The 20,990-nt window shown below is 42.5% G+C and overlaps 1 pseudogene; it reads right to left on the bottom strand.

The window, feature by feature from the left end:
- Positions 1 to 17,073, bottom strand: part of LOC144783178 (small ribosomal subunit protein eS1-like) — a 34,669-nt pseudogene extending 17,596 nt beyond the window's left edge.
- Positions 17,074 to 20,990: the final 3,917 nt, after the last annotated feature.

Genomic DNA, 20,990 nt, shown 5'->3' on the forward strand with positions numbered 1-20,990 from the left:
ATGCACATGGAATCTTACACAGCTAGATTCTTGGGACTGCTGTTCTGAAAATGTTGATATTGAATTGTGAAACAGTAGAAGGAGCTTGAATAAGCTGGATGAGGTGTTTTAAGGAGTTTACCAATAAAGGATCTTATGTAATCATCACAACTCGAGTCCTTCCCAACCTTATTACAATGGCGACGAGTGGAAGCAACCTTGAAGCAACCCTGAACCAACCATGAAACTTTCACTTCAACAGCTTTGTACATACAGCTGCCTGAGATTTCACCTTCGTTGTGAGTGAAACAGAACTTTGTAAGTACCTATTAGCATACACACCTAACTAGAACCTAACCTTGCGGCACCATCCATATGATCTGTGGATTTTGCTGTTTATGCTGCTGTGTGTTTCTTAATTGGCAACTTTAAACTCTTAGGATTACCTTAAGCACTCTCATGCTAGAGACTGGAACTGGCCTCATTTGCCTCTTCATATTGGTATCCACCTCTATTTTATTTTTTATTTTGTGTCGTTTTGAGATGGGCGGGCAGATCGAGAACAAGCTTGTTTCTATTCACAGACTAGCAACAGCCGGCGTATCCAATAAACGATGCATCATTAACATGTATGCAGCATGGTGAGGCTGCCAGTTGTCTAGTAACAGCATGTGCGTGTTCTACACTCCATATGATTTGTGTTTTGCCTACAGGCATAACAACATGAGAAGCTTCAAGTAGCCTCGCAATGGAAAGGGCGCCCTCACTCACTCCACAATGGATTGGATTGACATTATTTCTACAGTGGGTGTTTCTACTTGTCAAGGATGCTTCATGGCATGCACAGCCTATAATGGCATTTGCTCCCATCAGATCATGACATTCATGGGCTGCAATGCTTGTCTCTAAGTAGACACTTCTGGAAGATTAACAACACAGTGGTTACCTATTGTCTAGCAACGTTATCCAGAGTGGCCATCATGGACTGGGCACTGGCAACTCTTCAGTTTGTCTACAGTGCATGCTTCATCTTCCATTTGATCTTCATGAGTATGGCTGCGCTTTCAATGCTCTGCTCTTCAAGGGGTCTTTAGACAAAGTTCACTTTGCAGTAACTGGATTCCCAATTGCATCAGCTACACCAAGAAATCTCTTCTTTGAGGCACTTCTTGCACTATTCATTGTTTATTGTTTTGCATTATTTTTTCCTTACAGGTTTGGAGATTGGGTATTTATCATGTACGGGTGCATAGTTTTAATACATTGTGGTGTATGATTATATTATTTGATTTAACTTGATTTGCATTATCTCACAAAGAATTGTATGGTACCACAACATTATCACTTTGGGAAGCGAATGCAAAAACCAGGTGACTCTGTTGAAGAGTGTATTGCTTCTTCACAATAATTGGCTTCTATCTGTAAATTTGAGGCTTTATGTGAAGAACGTTTAAGAGACAAGTTCATGTACAGGCTGGGTTGTGTAAATGACAAAGCAAGGGAATATTTGCGGCACAAAGATAACCCCCCCCCCCCTTCTGAGTGAAGTGTTGACCATTAAGAAAACACTAGAACACTCCATAGCATGTGTTGACACTCTGAGGAAAGATTCAGTGTCACAAGAGAGGTGATAGGGACAAGATGTGAAGAACAAAATGTTAAAAAAGAATGGTCCTAATAATGTTAGCAGTAAGATAATTCAAAGGAGTTTAAGAAACAACTCTGTTATTTTCTTTGCATTAGCACTTCTCATTTGGCCAGTCACAAGGATTGCCCAAGATGGGAAGCTACATGTAAAAAATGTGATAAAAAAGTCAGCTTTGTGACATACTGTAGTCTGTGTGGTAGCAATGGGTGAGTGAGTAAAGTAGAGTGAGAGCAGGATGGTAACTGATAATATTTTATTACAAATTGGAGTCAAATGCGAGGATGGTCACTTGGATAAACTGCGAGTAGAAGGCGTAAAAGTAAAAATGTAGTTTGATTCTGGGGCCAAAATTGTTCTCATATCTCAATTGTTTTATGATAAAGAAATAAAGGGAATGTCCGACTTTTTTAGCCTCATTTAAGACCTCTGGGTAATAGAGCTGAACGTATCAATCTCTTAGGTTATTTTTCTAGGTGAAATTGAGTTTAGTGGGAGGTTAACTTCTGGAAAAGTGTGTTACTTTGTGAGGTGATTCTCACATTAGCTGGATCCATCAAAAGGAATTGGGGTGTACCTGGACCCTAATGACTCCACTGCTATTAGGTTGAAAGAGATGCTAGAATAAGTCAATACTAGCAATTCTCCTATAACTGACTGTCCTATGAAGAATCCAAAGTATGAGGATTTATTTCCTTATGACATTAGAGAGGAGTTTGGATGTTTAAAGAATTATAGTAATTTCATAAAAACTAAGCCAGGATCAGTATCCAAGGCCTGTAAAGTGAGGGGTGTTCCTTTACTTGTAAGAAATGTGATAGCCTGCAAATTGGAAATGTTAGAGTCTAGTGGTATAATTGAGAAAATTGAGGGGTCTGACTGGTTGTTGCCAGTTGTAATGGTGGGGAAGGTGAGCAGGAAATTGAGGCTGTGTGTGGACTTGAGGGAAATGAACCAGAGTGTTGTGGTAGATAGATGTCCATTGCCTAGTATTTTTCTTCCCTGGACTTAATGTCTGCAAACCATCAAATCAAGTTGTATCCCTTGTCGCAAGAACTGACATCATTCATCACTCCATTTGATATGTATATATATGTCAGGATGCCTTTTGGACTTATATTAGCTTCTTCTGTGTTTCAGAGGATGATGGAGGATGCTTTGAGAAGGGTCCTAGAAGTGAAAATATATCAGGATGAAGTATTGGTGTTTTGGTGTTCAATCTAGAAACATGATGAACAATTGTGTACAGAGCTTAGGAAGCTAGATTTGAGTGGTCCCATGTTGAAACTGAAAAAATGAAAATTCAAGGTCGACAACATTGAGTACCTGGGTCATCAGATTTCTGTGAACTGCATTTACACATAAAAGGATTTAGTAACTGCAGTTGGTGATATGCCATGCCCGACCAATAAAGACAAGCTGGTAAAATTCGGAGGCATGGCCGAGTACTACAGCAAGTTTATAGCTAGAAGAAGAAGAGTAAGAGCATGTGTGTTCTTCTGAAGAAAGGCATATCATTTTCATGGAAGGATGATTGTGAAAAGGAGTTTAAAGAGCTGAAGGTAGAGTTGAAGAAGGCCCCTAGTATATCAAGCTTTGGGCCGAGTCAGGTGACGTTAATGACTGATGCTAGTTGAAGGGTTAAGGGGCGGTTCTCATCCCCAGCATTAGGTATTTTCTAGGACATGAAAAAGATGAGGACGTTTTTGTGGGGATCTAGTTTTGTGATCAAGACTGATTACAAACCTCTGAGAGAGGTCTTCAGGTAAAAGGAAATTGATGCTATTTCCAGGAGGATATGTAAACTGGTCATTGTGCTGCATGAGTTTGATTATGCTGTAATTTATGTTTCCGTGCTAAGAATATCCTAGCTGATTGTGCTTCGTGCTTGTGCCTGGAAACTGATTCATGCGAAATTGAAGGCGATTCTTTTGGTGGTGAGTTACATAAATGAAGATGAGTAGATGGAGGAGTTAGAGAAGTTTGAGGAGATGCAGCTAGTTATGAGCTTGGTGACTTCTGGATGACCTAATATGTGGGGGCATTGTCAGGTAATGAAGACCTACTGGGAGGCGAAAGAAGAGTTGAAAGTACGAGGAGGTCTTCTCTTGGGAGGTGATAAATTGATTCCTCCAATTGTTTTGATAGCTTATGAGAGTCATTGCAGCATTTTGAAGACCAAGATGAGAATGTGTGCTGATTTCTGGTGGCCAGGTGTAGATATGATGGTGGAAAGTAAAGTGAGGGCATGCACTGATTGTTGTCAGGAAATTGCCAGCTGGTCCTTGGGAGGAGATTTCTTTGGACATTGTGGGCCCTACTCTTCTCTCAAGTGTTGGTCATTATTTAATAGGCAGCATAGATTTGTATTCAAGGTGGCCAGAAGTGTTGATTGTGACATCCATTGAGACACGTGTGGTGATACAATTTCTTAATACGTTATTTGATCATGAAGGCTACCCTTCAGTCTTTCTTATAGATGATGGGATCCTGTTAACATCAAAATACATAGAGAAATGTCTTAAGAACACGGGAATTGTTAATAGAATTTAGCATTATATCATCCCAAATGTAACAGTTTTCTTGAGATGTTCAATAAAGGTATAAAGAAGCTATTCAATAGACAAGTGCAAGTGGAAAATCATGGAAGGATGAAGTGTGTGATAAGGTGAAGGTGGACAGACTCACCCCCCATTTTACTATGGGTGTGACACATTTTGAATTATTTAGATGCAGGAGGTCTAATAGTTCAATGTGCCCTAGTTGGATCAAAAAAAAATATTGATGAAGAAGAAAGGAAGATGGGTGATACGGCACAGAAAGAGTGGAGGAAATATTGAGAGGATGAAGTAAGAGTTTGATAAATATAGATGAAATATAGAGAATTACTTTATAAATAAAGCAAGACCAAATGACAAAAATCCAATCAGCACAAGTCGAGATATGAATTTTTAAAGTTTAAATGCAAAAATAGCACTTAGAAGCAGTAAACGCTTAAAGAGTTAATTGGTCACACTGGAACGGGACAATGTCAAGAGTTCGGGTCAACAACAATGGAGCGTGGGCCAGAAACAGGTCACACGCAGAGCCTGCTGAGCACAAATACCTTGATCCTGGGCGCAAATAACAAGATGTGGGGTGCAGATGCGTGATGTGTCTGATCCCTATGCATTTGGGGGTAATACGCCAGATTTCTTCAAGCACCGATGGTGAGCCTTTAGTTCCAAGTGTGATGCGCCGGTTCCGAGGTGCAGCAGTTCTGAATGTGATGCAATGGGTTTCTCCACAATGTAGAGGTAATGTATTGATCTTCTCCACGCAGTGGCGGCGATACATCGGTTTGGAAGCATGAGTTCAGGCGGTGATGCAATGGTTCCAAGTGCGATCCCGCAATGGTGGCTATGTATCAGTTTCGATCGGTGCAATGATGTTGGTGTGTGGGTTCTAGGAGATGCAGCACTTTATACGTACTTCCAATGGCCCAGGAATGTGCTGGCACCACTTGGCAGAGAAAGACTTGCAGCAAGCAACGTACAGGTGCTGTTTGTAGGTTGAAGAGAAGTGATATCACTGAGGCTTTAGAACAGGAGGCAAGCCAACAAGTTATTTTAGATACTTCGGGGTACTGGGATGTAGAAAGGCAGGTCCAGTTCTTCTCACTCCTGGGAAGAGAGCAGCAGGTCAGCACAACAAAGCAGTCCAGCAGAGTGGCCGTCCCTCCAGCAGCACAGCAGTGCTTCTTGCTGGTATAATGTCCTCAGTTTCACAATTGTTCTGTGTTGGTGGTGTCAGTCGTCCAGTACTTACAGCCAGTTGGGCCTTTGAAGTGGGGGAGACTTCAAAGACATACATTTGAAGTGCACACATCCCTGTCTTTCTTGCCCTTGCTCCAGACTCACTGCAGGGGGGTATGCAGCCCCTTCTGTGGGGACAGGACACAGCCCTTTTTGGTGTAAATGTTAGCTCCTCCCTTCCATCCTGCCAAGATGGCCCATCAGGATATGGATGGCCCATCAGTCATACCTAAGCTTCCTTTGTGTGTGGCTTTCTAGAGGGAATGCACAAAGCCAGCTTTCACCCACCCCTGATGTGTATTCAGAGACAGGCAGAAGCACCAAATGGATACAGTAAGAAACTGCCAACTTTCTAAAAATTTCCTTTTCACAATTGCAATTTAAAATCCAACTTCACCCGAAAGTTGTATTTTTAAATTGTGACTCCAGAGACCTCAAGATTTGACGGTCCCATCTCTTCCCAATTGTAAATTACACTTATAAAATGTAATAAGGCAATCCCAATGTTATCCTATGGGAGAGATGGGCCTTGCAGTAGTGAAAAACAAATTTAAATGAATTTCACTCCCAGGGCATGCAAAACATAAAAGTACAAGTCCTACTTTTTAAATACACTGTACCCTGCCCATGGGGTGTCCAGGGCCTACCTTAGGGGTTATCTATGAGTAATAAAAAGGATAGTTTGGGCCTGGGACGTGGGTTAACTTGCCTGGTCGACATGGCATTTTAAAACTGCACACACAGGCGCTGTATTGGAAGGCCTGAGACATCTTTAAAGGGCTGCTTAAGTCCTTGTCACAATCAGGGCTGCAGGCCCACCAGTAGAATTTAATTTACAGGCCCTGGGTGCATGTAGTGCACTGTACTAGGGACCTATAAGAAAATTAAATATGGCAAACATGGATAGTCAAATGTTACCATGTTTTGACTATAGAGCACATGGACTTAACCACTGATTAGCAGTGGTAATTGTCCAGATTCCTAAAACCAGCAAGAATGAAGTCAACAAAAACAGTAAAAACAGGAGGGCTGAAGGTAAAAGGGAAACCGCACCAAGGATGCCAAGTCTAACAGGCATGATGCAAACTGTGAAGCTATTGCTTGTATACTGCCTTGTTGTCAGACCAAATAATCAGCATGAACTCAGGCAATCTGTCGGGCCAAATATGTAGGGCAACAGAAATGAGGAAGAGTCCCAAGACTGTTGTCCTGGACCTGTGTGTGAAGGCCAGGAAGTAGACCTTTGTTGTTATGTTATGTTATGTTATGTTATGTTATGTTACGTTATGTTATGTTATGTTATGTTATGTTATGTTATGTTATGTTATGTTATGTTATGCTATGTTACATTAGCAGGATTTGTAAAGGGGGACTTATCATTCGAGTGAATCTAGGATCTGGGATTCCAAAAGCGAGTAGGAGTCCCTTATGTGTAGAGGGAGGTCGTTCCACATTGTGGGTGTGAGGTATGAGAATTCTAAGCATCCTGTTCTGCTTTTGCAGGGAGAGGCAGAGCATAGGTGTATGGTAGGCTGGTAGAAGTACAGGCAGCAGTTGAGATAGGGCGGTCCAATATTGCGCAGTGCCTTGTATGCATGTGAGGAGTTTGAATTGGCAGCATTTGTGTATTGCCTGACAGTAGAGATCTCTGAAGTGAGGCATGAAGTGGGTGCACTGAAGGAGGTCCAGGATAGGTTTAGCAGTGGCATTCTGGATGGTTTGATGACGGTGGAAGAGGTGGTTGGAGATTAGGGAATAGAGTGCATTGGCGGATTCAGGTCTGCTGGTGCTTAGGGCTTGAGTGACAATACAGCATTTGTGCTCTTGGGAATCCATAAGGAAGATTTTTTTGGAGGCTGTGTACCATGTGGTTGCAGGCACAGCTAACTACATTCACATGTGTGGCCATATTGAGTTTCACATCTAATATGAGTCATAAGTTACATGCATGTTTGGTTGGGGACGGAATTGGACAACGGTATGAAGGTCATCAGTTGAAGCCCGGGGGGAGTTCTTGTTCCCGAAGATCAGCACTTCCATCATGTCCATGATGAGTTTCAGGCAATTGGTTCTCATCCATCCTGCTGAATATGTGACATTACAACGCGATCAAAATGATCGCAGTTTTTACAATGCAATTCGTTCCACGACTTGCGCTGGAGGGCGCTAGACTTAGGAATAGTATGATTTACTATTCCAACACCAGTCTACGTACAGTAGGGAAGGTGTTGGAATAGTAAATCATACTATTCCTTAGGTTAGAGTGCCATCCAGTGCAACTGATTGCAATTACTTGCGTTGTAATACCCGCAATGTAAGGGCTTTGCGATGCAATGCCCACGTGGTAATGGACGTTTCCCATTCTGCTACATGGATCATGCATTTGGTGAAGTTGACCTGGTCATCGGAGACTTATTTGACATAGAGAGGATGAGCTGGTAATCATCCACAGAGGAAATGCTAATAGATCTAATGATGGCAGCGATTGGTATCATGTAAATGTTGAACAGGGTAGGGCTAAGGAATGATCCTTGAGGGACTCAGCAGATCAGGTCTTGGGCTCCATTGTGTAGGGGGGAGTCTGACTTACTGTGTGCTCCTAATGGGGAAGGAGCTTATCCGGTCAATTACTGGGCCTTGGATGCCTGTAGCATGTAAACATTTCAGGAAGCTGGAGTGTGACAAGGTGATGAAAGCTGCAGAGAGGTCGAGCATTATGAGGACAGCGGTTTCTCCTCACTCCAGGGTGTGTAGATCATCTGTAGTGGCGATAAGTGCTGTCTCTGTATTGTGATTGCTATGAATGCTGGATTGGGAGGGGTCTAGAAGATTGTGGAGTTCCAGGTGGTTAGCAAGCTGCTGGTTGATTTATTTCTTTATCACGTTTGCTGTGTATGGTAGTAGAGAGATGGTTTGTACATTGCTCAGTTTGTTGGGGTCAGCTGATGTTTTTTTAAGGAGGGCTGTGACTGCAACATGCTTCCACTCCTCAGGTAAAGTTGCAGACTTGATGGAGTAGTTGATGATGTTGGTGAAGAATTTGCTGATCGCGGATTCTCCTAGGTTGTAGATATGATGTGGACATGGGTTTGGCCCAGGAGTGGACGGTCTTCATGATTAAGGTGGTGTCTTTCTTGGTGAGTGTTCTCCAGTTGGTTGGGTAACATTAAGAGTAGTAGGTGTGCAGTTTGATGTTGATATCCTCAGGATTTGGTTGCATTTCGGTGTTACTGTAGATCTTCTCAATTTTGTTGTGGAAGTAATTTTAAAGGCCATTCCAGAGTTCCTGGGAGGGGTGATGTGTTTAGAGACGTCTTGAGTACTGAAATCCTTGATGATAACAAATATCTCTTTGCTGCTGTTGGAATTGGCTTTGATCCAATCCAATGGTATCTTCTCTTGGTAACTCTCAGGAGATGGTGGTAGTGCCCGAGGATGGCCCCTTAGGTTGATCTGGTGTATGTATTATGGTTGGCTCTCTACTTTATTTCCAGGTTGTTGCAGTATGGAGTTCCTGAGTTCTTCCATGTACCAAGAGGCCCATTTGTTGATTATGTGATGTTTATGAGTTTTGATGGGTGCAGGAACATACTAGGCAGTTCCCAAAAGGGCTGCAACACCCTGTCTGGTCGAGGCACACGTAAACAGCTGTGCTTGTTGGCTGTACGTCCAGGAGGATTACCATAAATAGGATCCATTGAAAGTTTCTAAGAATGTCATCCACATTCACAAATCCTTCTTCAAGCCTGCATCTAGTCTGATAAAAGTGTGTTCACTGTTGAGACCACAACTGCTCGTAAGAGGTTCTTTAAAAAAAGACTCTACATACTGGAATGATAGGGGCAACAAAATTAAGCTTCCCTATGATAAAGCCTTCAGTGAGGCCTTTTCCTTTGACAATACCACCAACTTGCTTTGGAGAATTACTCTACACGGTCCTGTATATCAAACTAAGGGAAATGATTCAATTGAGGAAGACAGAGGCCAGAATCAAAAATCAAATATTTCAATGGGTGCGTTACCTCTGACACCATCAATCACAATCAATTTTCAATCACAGATGTCCCTTTTACGACTCTGTGGTTGCATACTAAATGCTTCTTTTTTCATCAAAAAACTTTTTAACAGTTAAGTGTCCCTTCGCCAAGTACATAAAAATCTCTTCAATATTTTGAAACTAACATCACATTTGTACACAACACATATATACAATACATGAATTTACTGAACAACAAAGAACATTATTAGAACATTAATACACGGAAAAAAAACATTTTTAAATGTGATTTTCCCATACATCATATGATATTTGATTCACTTCAAACATTACTGTGAGTTACTACACTCGTGTCAGGGGAAATACCTATACTATATGGTTTCCCCAAATCATTAGTGTCCTACTTTTTTAGTGCCAGAACTAAGTCCCACTTTGTTCTCACCACTCTCTATTGTAAGGTCCTGATAGGGGTCAGAGACTATTATACAACTGATCAGTGTGAGTCAGAATGATCCGGCTCTACTAGCTAAATCAAACAGCTTCCTTTGGTGTCTTCATTAGCTCTGAATCGCTAAATGATGCTGATGCGTTTCAACCGTATCGATGTGGGACCATCCCTTTATACAAAGGTCTTCATCAGGGCAGGATAGAATTAGGTTAGGACATCGTTGAATCTGTGTGGGGGATAATCATATAACTGTTTTTAGTGTATATACATTATTGGTTAAAGTGATGTGTAACCAACATGATTAACACCTTACATACCAACTTCTGTTGCAGAATGCAATTGCTGTGGATTTTCTACCTGTTTCAAATTAAATTAAAAAGACAATTAAATTGTCTGACTGTTGACTCTGCTATGGCCGAACTGCTAACAGTTCTCTTTGTCACAAACCTACCGATATTACTTGTAGGTATAACGGCAAATCGTCTTTATTTGTCTTTTATGGCGTGTCTGGACTTGTTGGGTACTGGTAAAGCTGATGAAAGAAAAGATGGCACTATGTTACCCTTTTTGCTAAATGAAGGTGGTCAGGTATAAAATTTAGACGTGTATTTTCAAGGGGAATGATGTGGCAAAAAGGCAAGGTGTGTTCTCATACTCTGTGGCTGGACACGTGCAATTTCAGCCATACTTGTATTGTGGTTTCAGAGGAATATCGAGTGATGCCCCGTGATCTTTATTGTATTGCCAGACTCGAGCTCAGTGTGCATCGGTCTCAAGTGCAGAGAATAGCATGCAGGCATGAAACTTCTTTAAGGACCATGCTATCCCTACCACCAATTAAAGGACACAAGAAGTGTGGAAATTGTGCCTCATGTGACAATACAATATAAGGCAACAAGTTCATCTATGGAAAAAAAGTTCATAAAACATGATGAATTCACAAACTGCAATACCCACAACGTGGGCAACTGTGTAATATGCCCCTGCGCTAAAGCATATATTGGGAAAACCACTCAACCAATAAGAAAACGGATCACACAACATCAGTCACAAATTAAATGTAAGACGCCAAATGCCCCTATGGTCTCACACTGCATTGAAAAGGGCCATGGCCCAAATGTAATGAAATGGACAGTACTGAGGCGCATAACAGGCAGCAACATCGAGAACCTTTTATCTAAAATAGAAGCTAAAATCATATTGTTTATGGGCTTGACTGATAATGTTCTGAATGAAATGTCGGAACTCACACATTGCGGATAACCATCTTATCCCCTCTGGATTACCAGCTTTGCAAAATTTTGACTCGATTTATCAAAATAACTGCATGAATAACAGCTTTTACATCTGATATAACGATGGATCTAGAAAAGTGAACTTTATTTACATTTTCCGACTTTACAGGGAGAAGTATCAATAAATCACAATCGGACCCCCATAGACTCACAGAGGTACATCCACCTTTGCCACCTGGAACTACAGTGAGACAAGAAGAAATGCAGCAGGAAAGAACAAGCATGTTGCGCATTTAGCTCCACAACAGGTAATGCAAAATAAAGTATCAAGCCAACGTTGCCAGATTGATAACATCCGTGTGAATTGACAAAGACAAGGTTGAACTACAGTTAACACGAGTGCCATACTCATGGGCGAGTGAAGAAACATGCTAGGGAAACAGGAAGCATAGGCTGTGAGATGCTGTATCCCATAATTATGCCATAAACAAGCTTTTATTAACTCCCTCTACTACCACCACAACCACAGCATCGAGAAACTGCTGCAAATGTAGCATGAATGAACATGGAAGCGCATTCCGTGCCTCAGCAGGAAACGTTAAATACTTTTATAACTCTAACATGGTCAGCTAAATTATACATTTGAGACATGAGCAAAAGAAAGTATGAACTACAATGATCCAAAGCGCTAGACGAATGCGCAAGACAGAAAATCGCGGCAATAAACAGGCAGCGTTGGCATGGAGACGCTGCGCTCCGCTATGCTGTCACACGCCGGGACTTGTAACACTCCGTGAAACCGCTACTACGATCATAGCGTCGAGATACTGATGGATGGCTTCAAGAAATTTGAACGAGAACCCCTTTTTCAACCAGTATAACACAGCGTACTAAACAGGTCCTGAGCATTTGAACATCTTTAGCAGTAGCTAGCCAAACTTTATTTCTCATGGCGACACCTGCCACCTAACACAGGGTTATGCGGATATCCTACAAAGATCGGTATAACAGTCACAGCTAACAGACAGACACCGCTCATTTTGAATGCCTGCATGCTATTCCCTGCACTTGAGACCGATGCACACTAATCTCGATACAATAAAGATCACGGGGCATCACTCGATATTCCTCTGAAACCACAATATAAGTATGGCTAAAATTGCACGTGTCCAGCCACAGTGTATGAGAACACACCTTGCCTTTTTGGATGTACCCAGTACCTTTGAAACACTCCACATCATTCCCCTCGAAAAGACACGTCTAAGTTGTATACCTGACCTCCTTCATTTAGCAAACAGGATAACATAGTGCCATCTTTTCTTTCATCAGCTTCACGAGTATCCAACAAGTCCAGACACGCCATATAAGACAAATAGAGACGATTTGCTGCTATACCTACAAGTCATATAGGTAGGTTTGTGACAAAGAGAACTCTTAGCAGTTCGGCCATCCCAGAGTCCTACCCTAATTCTATCCTGCCCTGATGAAGACCGTTGTATAAAGTGATGGTCTCACATCTATAAGGTCAAAATGCGTCTGCATCATTCAGCGGTTCAGAGCTAATGAAGACACCAAGGGACTCTGTTTGATTTAGATAGTAGAGCCGGATTGTTTTGACTCATACTGATAAGTTGTATAATAGTCTCTGACCCCTATCAGTACCTTAACAATAGAGAGTGCCGAGAACAAAGTGGAACTTAGTTCTGATATGAAAAAAGTAGGACACTAAGTGATTTGGGAAATCATATAGTATAGGTATTTCCCCTGACACGAGTGTAGTAACTCACAGTAATGTTTGAAGTGAATCAAATACCATATGATGTATGGGAAAATCATATTTAAAATCGTTTTTTTCCATGTATTAACGTTCTAATCATGTTCTTTGTTGTCCAGTAAATTCATGTATTGTATATAGGTGCTGTGTACAAATGTGATGTTCACTTCGAAATATTGAAGAGATTTTTATGTTCTTGGTGAAGGGACACTTAACTGTTAGAAAGTTGTTTGATGAAAAAAGAAGCATTTAGTATGCAACCACAGAGTCAATAAAAGGGACATCTGTGATTGAAAATGTATTGTGATTTGTGGTGTCAGAGGTAACGCAGCCGTTGAAATATTCTACACTGTCCTGTGGCACAGGCCTTCTTAATATGGCCCAGGCTGTAATTCTATGAATAACAGCATGGCTGTGGGACCCTCTGTCTTGTTGGTGAATCAAGAAATCCCTACAGTGGCTGTCAAGGTTGAAAATGTGCCAATCGCAGCACTACAGTTTTTGGTACTACTTTTGTCCACAGACGCCAAATCCAAGTGGTGAACTTTTCATCCTGCAGTCTCTGCCTGGTCTGTGGCCCACTCCAAGAAGGAGTTGAACTACTCAAATATGGCGCATGATATCAAACAACCCAAGGGTATGCACATTCCATAATAAAATTTGAAGTTAAACTAGAATCTAAGAGATGAATGCAGTCAGGGGGAACCGGCAGTAGCATGAAAGTTAACCTAATATCCACCTTTGCCAAAAGAACGCTTTTTCAGCTGCCCTTACGAGCTTCAATGCCTCATTGACAGAGGCAAATGAAACTGAGCAAGAGTTCAGATCAAGACAGTTATTGACCAAATTCCCCTGGTAGTAAGAAGTATGGTATTTGAGGTGGATCTTTCCCTCCTCCCATTTGGGTATGACAGAGGGGGACACAATTAAGCCATGTAGATGCGGAGTGCAAAAGGAACACAGGTTAGGGGTTGACCTCCTGCCTTGGGTCACTGGTTAGGATAAAGACCACTTCTTTAAAACCCTCAAACAAAGGTTCCCGTTCAATGTGTTTGGCTATATATTGAAGATGGTGTTCAGTACATTGATTCTTATGAGTGAATTGCTTTAGTCAGTGTTGCTTCAATAATGCTGAAGATACAAGCAGAAGAGGCACAAATAGAGGACTGCAGGTAGACAGGCAGCAGAGGGTAGCTAACTGCAGACAAGCTGGACATGAGTACTGTTGCAGGGAGAGCTGGCATTATGCAGTCTCCATTAGGTTGCTCCTGGGGGAGTACATGACCCTGGGTAGTGAGAGGAGTGAAACAGCGGAAGGAGGAAAACAGCGGGAAGTTGTAAGAAACAAGCAGGAAAAGGCAAAACAGAGGACAGAAACACAAACAAAAAAGGCAAAATTGAGGGCAGAAACACAAGCAAAAAAAAGCAAAACAGAGCTGAGGAGGACAAAACAGAGGGAAGAAAAACAAGCGGAAGATGGCAAAACATAGCAGAAAAATTAGCAGAAAAGACAAAACAGAGGGCAGAAAAAAGAGCAGAAAAGTCAAAACAGAGCACAGGTGTGCAAAATAGAAGGTAGAAAGTCGAGCAGAAAAGGCAAAATGGGGCCGAAAAAATTAGCAGAAATGGTAAAATAGAAGGCATAGGAAATTAGCAGGAATGGCAAAACAGAGGACAGAAAATAGAGAAGAAAAAGGCAAAATTGAGGGCTGAAAAATAAGCAGATATGGCTAAACAGAGCAAGAAAGGAGCAGAGAAGGCACACACAGAGGGCAGCAGGTAGACAGGTAACAGAAGGTGGCAGACTGAGGGGCAAGCTGGACAGAAAAACTGTCTCAGTGGGAGCTGGCACGAGGACCTGCTCAATGGGGTTGCGCTGCGACCTCCATTCAGTAAACCCTAGGAGGAGGACAGAGCACCTGGGTGGCAGGAGGAGGGAACACAAGGAGATGATGGACGGAGCGCTGAAACTTTCAGACACTCACCTCCAATCACCGATCTGGGTTGAATCCATCATCGTTCTTTAGCTCACTTCACCACCCCAGTTCAGACCCAGTTATATGCAAATCAGTCTTGACCCGGTTCCTTATGGGAACAGTCCAGCCCGAACTGCCAAGACAGTTCTTCCCTGGAACGGAAACAAGCATCCTAGTGGGAGGAGGAAAACAACGGTAGGAGGGAAACAGCGGAAAGAGGGAAAAATGAGCAGAATAAGGCAAAACAGAGGGCTAAATAGCAATAGGTATAGCTACCAAGTCATGACACTATAACATCTTAAGTCATTTATTCATTTGTGATAGATTGTGCCTCGGCACAAAGTTTTGTTCAAAAGCCTGTTGCCAGTTCTATCGAATGTCGGATGCTGAATACAAAGGCTGTGTAGTTTTGATTCCTCGTCATCCCTTTTTAATCCACCACTAGACAGCCCCTACCCTTTAGCTCATTCCTGCAATTTCTTTGCCATCCCTGCTTTCTCCATTTGTCACAGTTTATGTGTATTTCTCTTCCTCCCGCTTTCCCTCTTTTGTGTTTTTCTCTCTCTTGTGCTGGATCAAAGTCTGATGATAAAAAATAAATGCCAGGTCCTCAAAAAGGACTGTGAGTGGGCCCGAACTAGGAGTGTGCGTAACTTGCTTAATTTGCTGTGGCACAATTATGGGAAATTACACCAAAATTATGTGATAGTACATGGAATTATACAAGGGGTGTAACCCAGCATATAATACTATTTTCTACCCTCACATGCAAAATGGACCAGTGGATTCATTTTGTGCTAAGAAAATAGCGCTAAATGCAGCAGAACATGCAGAACAGCAGCCAGGAGACACTTGTGTTGCTGTGTTGTTCCTGTGCTCCTGTAGCAAGGTGTTTGCACCAAATTACTCTTAATTCAGCAAACTGTTGTAATTATGAAAGTTTTAGTAATTTCACATCAAAAGAGTAACACAAAGGGGGTCATTATGATGGCGGACGGACATTAGTCCATCCGCCATCGTCCCAGGGATGGAGACCACCCGCCTATAAGAAAGCGGTCCCGCAAATTAAATTAGGATGCGACCGTCAGCACGGCAGGTGCAAACGGCATGTTTAACATTGTGGTGGGGGCTGCTGGATGCAGCACCTGCCGCAGTGTTAAAAAAAGCACTGTTTACATTTCCCTGCACTACGTGGCAGGCACCATGCGGTGCCTGCCACATGGTGCAGCAAAATGTAGGTGGGCACCATAGGTGCCCCCCAAGTATGCACACCAACTGCCCTAGCACAAGGGGGCCGCCAACAGAGCCCCCAAGTACATCCTGCCAGCCTTTGCAGTTGAACCACCATGGAAAGGCGGATCCAGCATCCTTATCTGGCAGACGGTGCCTGCAAGCACCGCCACCACTCTGCGGATGCAGCGTGGTCCGACAGGCAATCATAATGATTGCCTCTTTCAGATCCATTGTGGATGAGCTTTCCGCCTGCCAGGTACACCGCCTGCCATCCTAATCTGGCGTGTGGTGATTGGCCTTAGGACCGCCATCGTAATCAGGCTTAAAATTACTCTGATTACTCCGGCATAATTAAAATTTCACCCATTGCTAGTCCGACTTGCAACCACTGGTTCGAATTAAGCACTGCTGAAACTTCTCTACCACACTAGTTATACCTCACCATGGATAGACCCAGTACTGGGTACTTTCCAATTGTGACGTCTATCAGCTTGGCAAAGCATCCAGTTGGTGTTGTTTTCCTTAGGACTTACCTCTATCATTTCATACTGCAGATTTCCATGCTACAACTCCAAACTGTTTCTGTCTCTCTCCTTATGTGTTGTAAAACTGTAATAAATAACAATGTCCTGAATGTGCCATGCTTTCTCCTTAGCCTTCCCTCAAGCAGTTCTGAGTATAAAGTCAGTAAAATCTTCATAAAATGGGGTTCAGAGCTAATCTTTTCCAACCTGCATATCACTGTCTGTTTTTTTCTTACCCACTCCAATCACAATCATATCATCATCCTTGTTAACTGCATTATGACATTCAGCCAGCAACTCACCCCAAATTTTGGTCTGATCCACCAAGGGGCTGTTTACGATGGTAACTATCACTTCTGCAATGTTTATGGTTTTCTCCATTTCCACAGAGGAAGAGTGTTCAATCCTGCTGGAGGCAAATTTGTGTGGGATCCCTTTCTCTGCTAAGAAAGATGCCAATTCTTTCATGACCTATTTGTTGTTTTTTTAGGTCTCACCTATGCAGCGTGCATGCGTGGCATAGGAAAAAGACCTTTTGAAATTGATTCTGTTTTGCAGTCAAAAATGTGCATGCATTGCATTGCTTTGAATGGCAACACGTGCATGTTTGGCGATTACCTTGCGGGAGCGAGCTTTCAAACCATCTGTTTGTGATTAACAGATGGTTCCTGCTTGCTCCTGCAAGGGAAACATGCGTAGGCCCCTTCCTCTCTCCCCTCCCCCTTCCGCCTTTCATCAAACTTTTTTTAATGTAGTTTTTTACTTTCAGCGTGAGGCGCACACGCTTGTTTTAAGCAGCACCTACTGCAGGCAGGCTGATGTGCAATTGCATTGCTACGCTAAGGGGCACATCCTATAACGAAATGGGACCGCCCGCCATAAGGGCGGGGGTCCCGTGGGGGCCATTATGATGCGCCCGCCACAGTGGCAGGGGCATCCTGCATTCCTGACACTGTGGCTGGCGGTGCACTCAGCACCACCCGTCACAATGCCAGGAAGGCATGGGGTGCACTTCCATGCACAACATGGCAGGCACTGCGCGTTGCCTGCCATGTTGTGCATGGAACTGCAGGAGGGTACCATAGGTACCCCCATGTGCACCCCCCACTTCCCAGAGTCCCTGGGGGCCCGCAACGGGCCCTCACAAGCAATTCCCGCCTGTCCAACGCCACCACGGAAAGGCATGTCCCCGCCATAATGCTAATATGGATGGCAGCTCCCATGTTAGCAGCTTTTCCGCCTGGTCACCTCTTTGACCGGGCGGAAAACCGGCAGATGGTCTTCCCATCGCCAGGCTCCCTCCGCCATGGTAATGTGGTGGAGGGAGAACTCAGAGCGGGCAGAGGTTTTTTGTGGGCAAATCGCCACTGCCATAAGGGCGGTGGCGAACCGCCAGCAATCATAAGGGAACCCTTAGTATTAACTGTTGTGGAACATTAATTCCATACACAGGAAGCAGATGGTTCAAGTAAAGGTATACTTTAAAAAAGATATAAGATCCTGGGTGAAACAATCGTGGCTCTCCCTTGGCCAGCTCGACTCCAACTGTCCAAGTTTAGAACCAGCAACTAGTCATGGAATGTGGAATGAACTAGGCACTGTGCTCCACACTCCATACAAAACATTAATCATACAAGATGCTTACAACATATCCTCTTCTTTTATAACAATGTGAAGATTTTAAGAACAAAATAAAAGGATAAAGAAAGTAAATGAAAGAAGAACAAATAATACTAAAAGAAGAAAAGAAATAGCAATAATAGGGACTGCACATGCTTAACTCTAAACATACTTAGGTACAAATATAATCTTTCAAATAACCAGGAGGATGACGACCTCTATAATGTCTTACCTCCCTCGTCGGTTGGCAAATAACAGATGAAGAAGGAGTAACATCTCTTACCACTCTTGTTGGCAGACATTCAACAGGAGAAGCAGGAGACACAGGAGCATCACCTCCTCCTTGCACAACCCTTTGAGAAACATTGATAGCTTGAGAATTATGGGTAAGATCATCGTCGGGTATAGACAAAAAAATGTTGTTAGAAGGAACAATATTTTTTTTTTTTTATTTTAGCGATTTGTATAGCGCCTGGTGACCCAAGGGCATCCCCGCGCTGTAAGGAGATTGTTTATCCTGTAAGGAGAGGGAGGGAGGAGGAACAGTTATTTCGGGAATAGGTGCGTTTTCAGTTTTTTGCGAAAGGTCAGGTAGATGGCTTCCAGTCTGAGGGTGCGTGGGAGGGAATTCCATCTCACGGCCGCTTGCACTGAGAATCGTCGGCCTCCGGTGCGGGTCCTTTTGAATTTGGGGACGTTGGCTAGGTGCTCACTGTATATATATATATACTCAATATAAGAATTAGATTTGACATGAACATTTGTGTTACTTTTTTAATACAAAGCTACACGTCTGTAATTCCATTTGTCACCATTGTCTAACACCACACAATATGGTAAAGCCATTTTAACCCTATAGGGACCCAAAAAGTTTGAAAAACGGAAGCCTGACCTCCCAGTACGTATTTTAACCCAGTCACCAGAACATATTCTTTTCTCCAATTTCTTCTTGTTGCTCACAGGAGATTGACAAGTAAATGATGGATTGGAGGATAGCAGATTCTCTGAGATAATATCCTTAATCCATGTGGGAACAAGTTCTGTACTAGGAAGTCTTCCCCGCATCATTTGAAATGGCGTTTTGTTGGTAACACCATGAACATTAGACCGATATGCCCAGAGCATTTCTGAGACCATTACACTAACATCCTTCTTACTCATAATTGCCATTTGGATGGAACCTTTAACTGAGCGATTCGCTCTCTCAACAACGCCATTTCCTTGAGGATTATAAAGTGACGTACGAATGTGTTTTATACCAAAAGAAGACAAACATTTCTTCATTTCATCAGATGTTAGCTGAGTGCCATTATCCGTTAGTAAAACTGAAGGCACACCTTCCTCTACACAAATGTCTTTTAAAGTATCAATGGTGGTTGAAGTGGTGATATCCTTAATGAATTTAACTATTAGCCACTTCGAGTGAATGTCAACAACCACTATACCAAAACGTAAGCTGTCTTTGAGACCATTCATGGGTCCAGTAAAGTCTAGACAGATGATGTGCCAAGGTCAGCCCGGATCCTCAATGTGACCTGAAGAAGCTTGAGCTCCAACTTTTAACCGTTTGTCACTCTCTTGTGACCCAAGAATCAACATCGGCATCCATGCCTGGCCACCACCAATTTGCTCTGAGTCTTTACTTAGTTTTGGTTTGGCCTAAGTAACCTTCGTGGGCCAACTTGATCAGATTATTTCTCAACACAACAGGAGGTATAAACAAATCACCTCTCATTATCACTACATCCCCATAGACAGATAACTCATCATTTTGACACACGGTCTGGTAGTTAAGGAAACAGTGCTTTCTCTTTTACAACCCAATTGAATTAACTTTTTGAGTTCTAACATGGAGTTGTCTTTAGACATTGACATTGCATCAATCCATTCAGTTTTAGTTAAAGCTGGAGAGTCATATACATTTAAAACATCTTGAACACAAGCCACAGCACCTTCATTTTGTTTTTTGAGGACAGCTTTCTTGTCAACCATTTCCCAATCAAGAGATAGCCAAGGCAGACAATCCGCTTGTATATTCTTCCACCTCTGTATCTGCACTATATTATAGCAAAATTCTTGAAGTCGAGAAGCTAACCTAGCTAATCTTGCTGAACATTTTGTTTGAAGTTCCACCCGGTAGTAATACTTTGATAAGAGGTCTACGGTCTGATTTCAGTGTGAATTTGGATCCCCACAAGTACGTCCTAAAATATTCACATGCCCATGCAGCAACTAGGGTTTCTCGTTCTACAACGAATAATTTTTCTCTGAAGTGGTCAAATTTCTAGATGCAAACACCACAGTCTTTTCTTGACCATTGTGTACTTGAGCTAATACAGCTCCAAGTCCTGTTGCGCTAGCATCTACCGTAAGTACTGTTAGGCCTTTGGTGTAAAATGGTGTAAGAATGCCTGCATTGCAAATATCCTTCTTTATGTTGTCAAAACACATTTGTTATGGCGTGGACCAAAGGAAACTAGCACCTTTTTTTAAAAGAACTCTTTATTCAGCGGTTTTGGTGGAAAAATATTGAACATATTTGGAATAATACTCTATTAATCCTAAGAAGGATCTTAATTTGTCCTTGTCAGAAGAAATTGGAGCCAGGCAAATAGCATCTAAAAGATTCTGTTTGGGTTTCACACCACAGCTTGAAATTTCATAGCCCAGATAATCTACTTTATCCACTAAAAATGTGCATTTGTCCCGTCTAAGAGTCAAGCCTGACTCTCTGATTTTTAACAGATCTTCACGAAGAATATGAT

The sequence above is a fragment of the Lissotriton helveticus genome, chromosome 9 (genome assembly GCF_964261635.1).
Source record: "Lissotriton helveticus chromosome 9, aLisHel1.1, whole genome shotgun sequence".
Classification (NCBI taxonomy): Eukaryota; Metazoa; Chordata; class Amphibia; order Caudata; family Salamandridae; genus Lissotriton; species Lissotriton helveticus.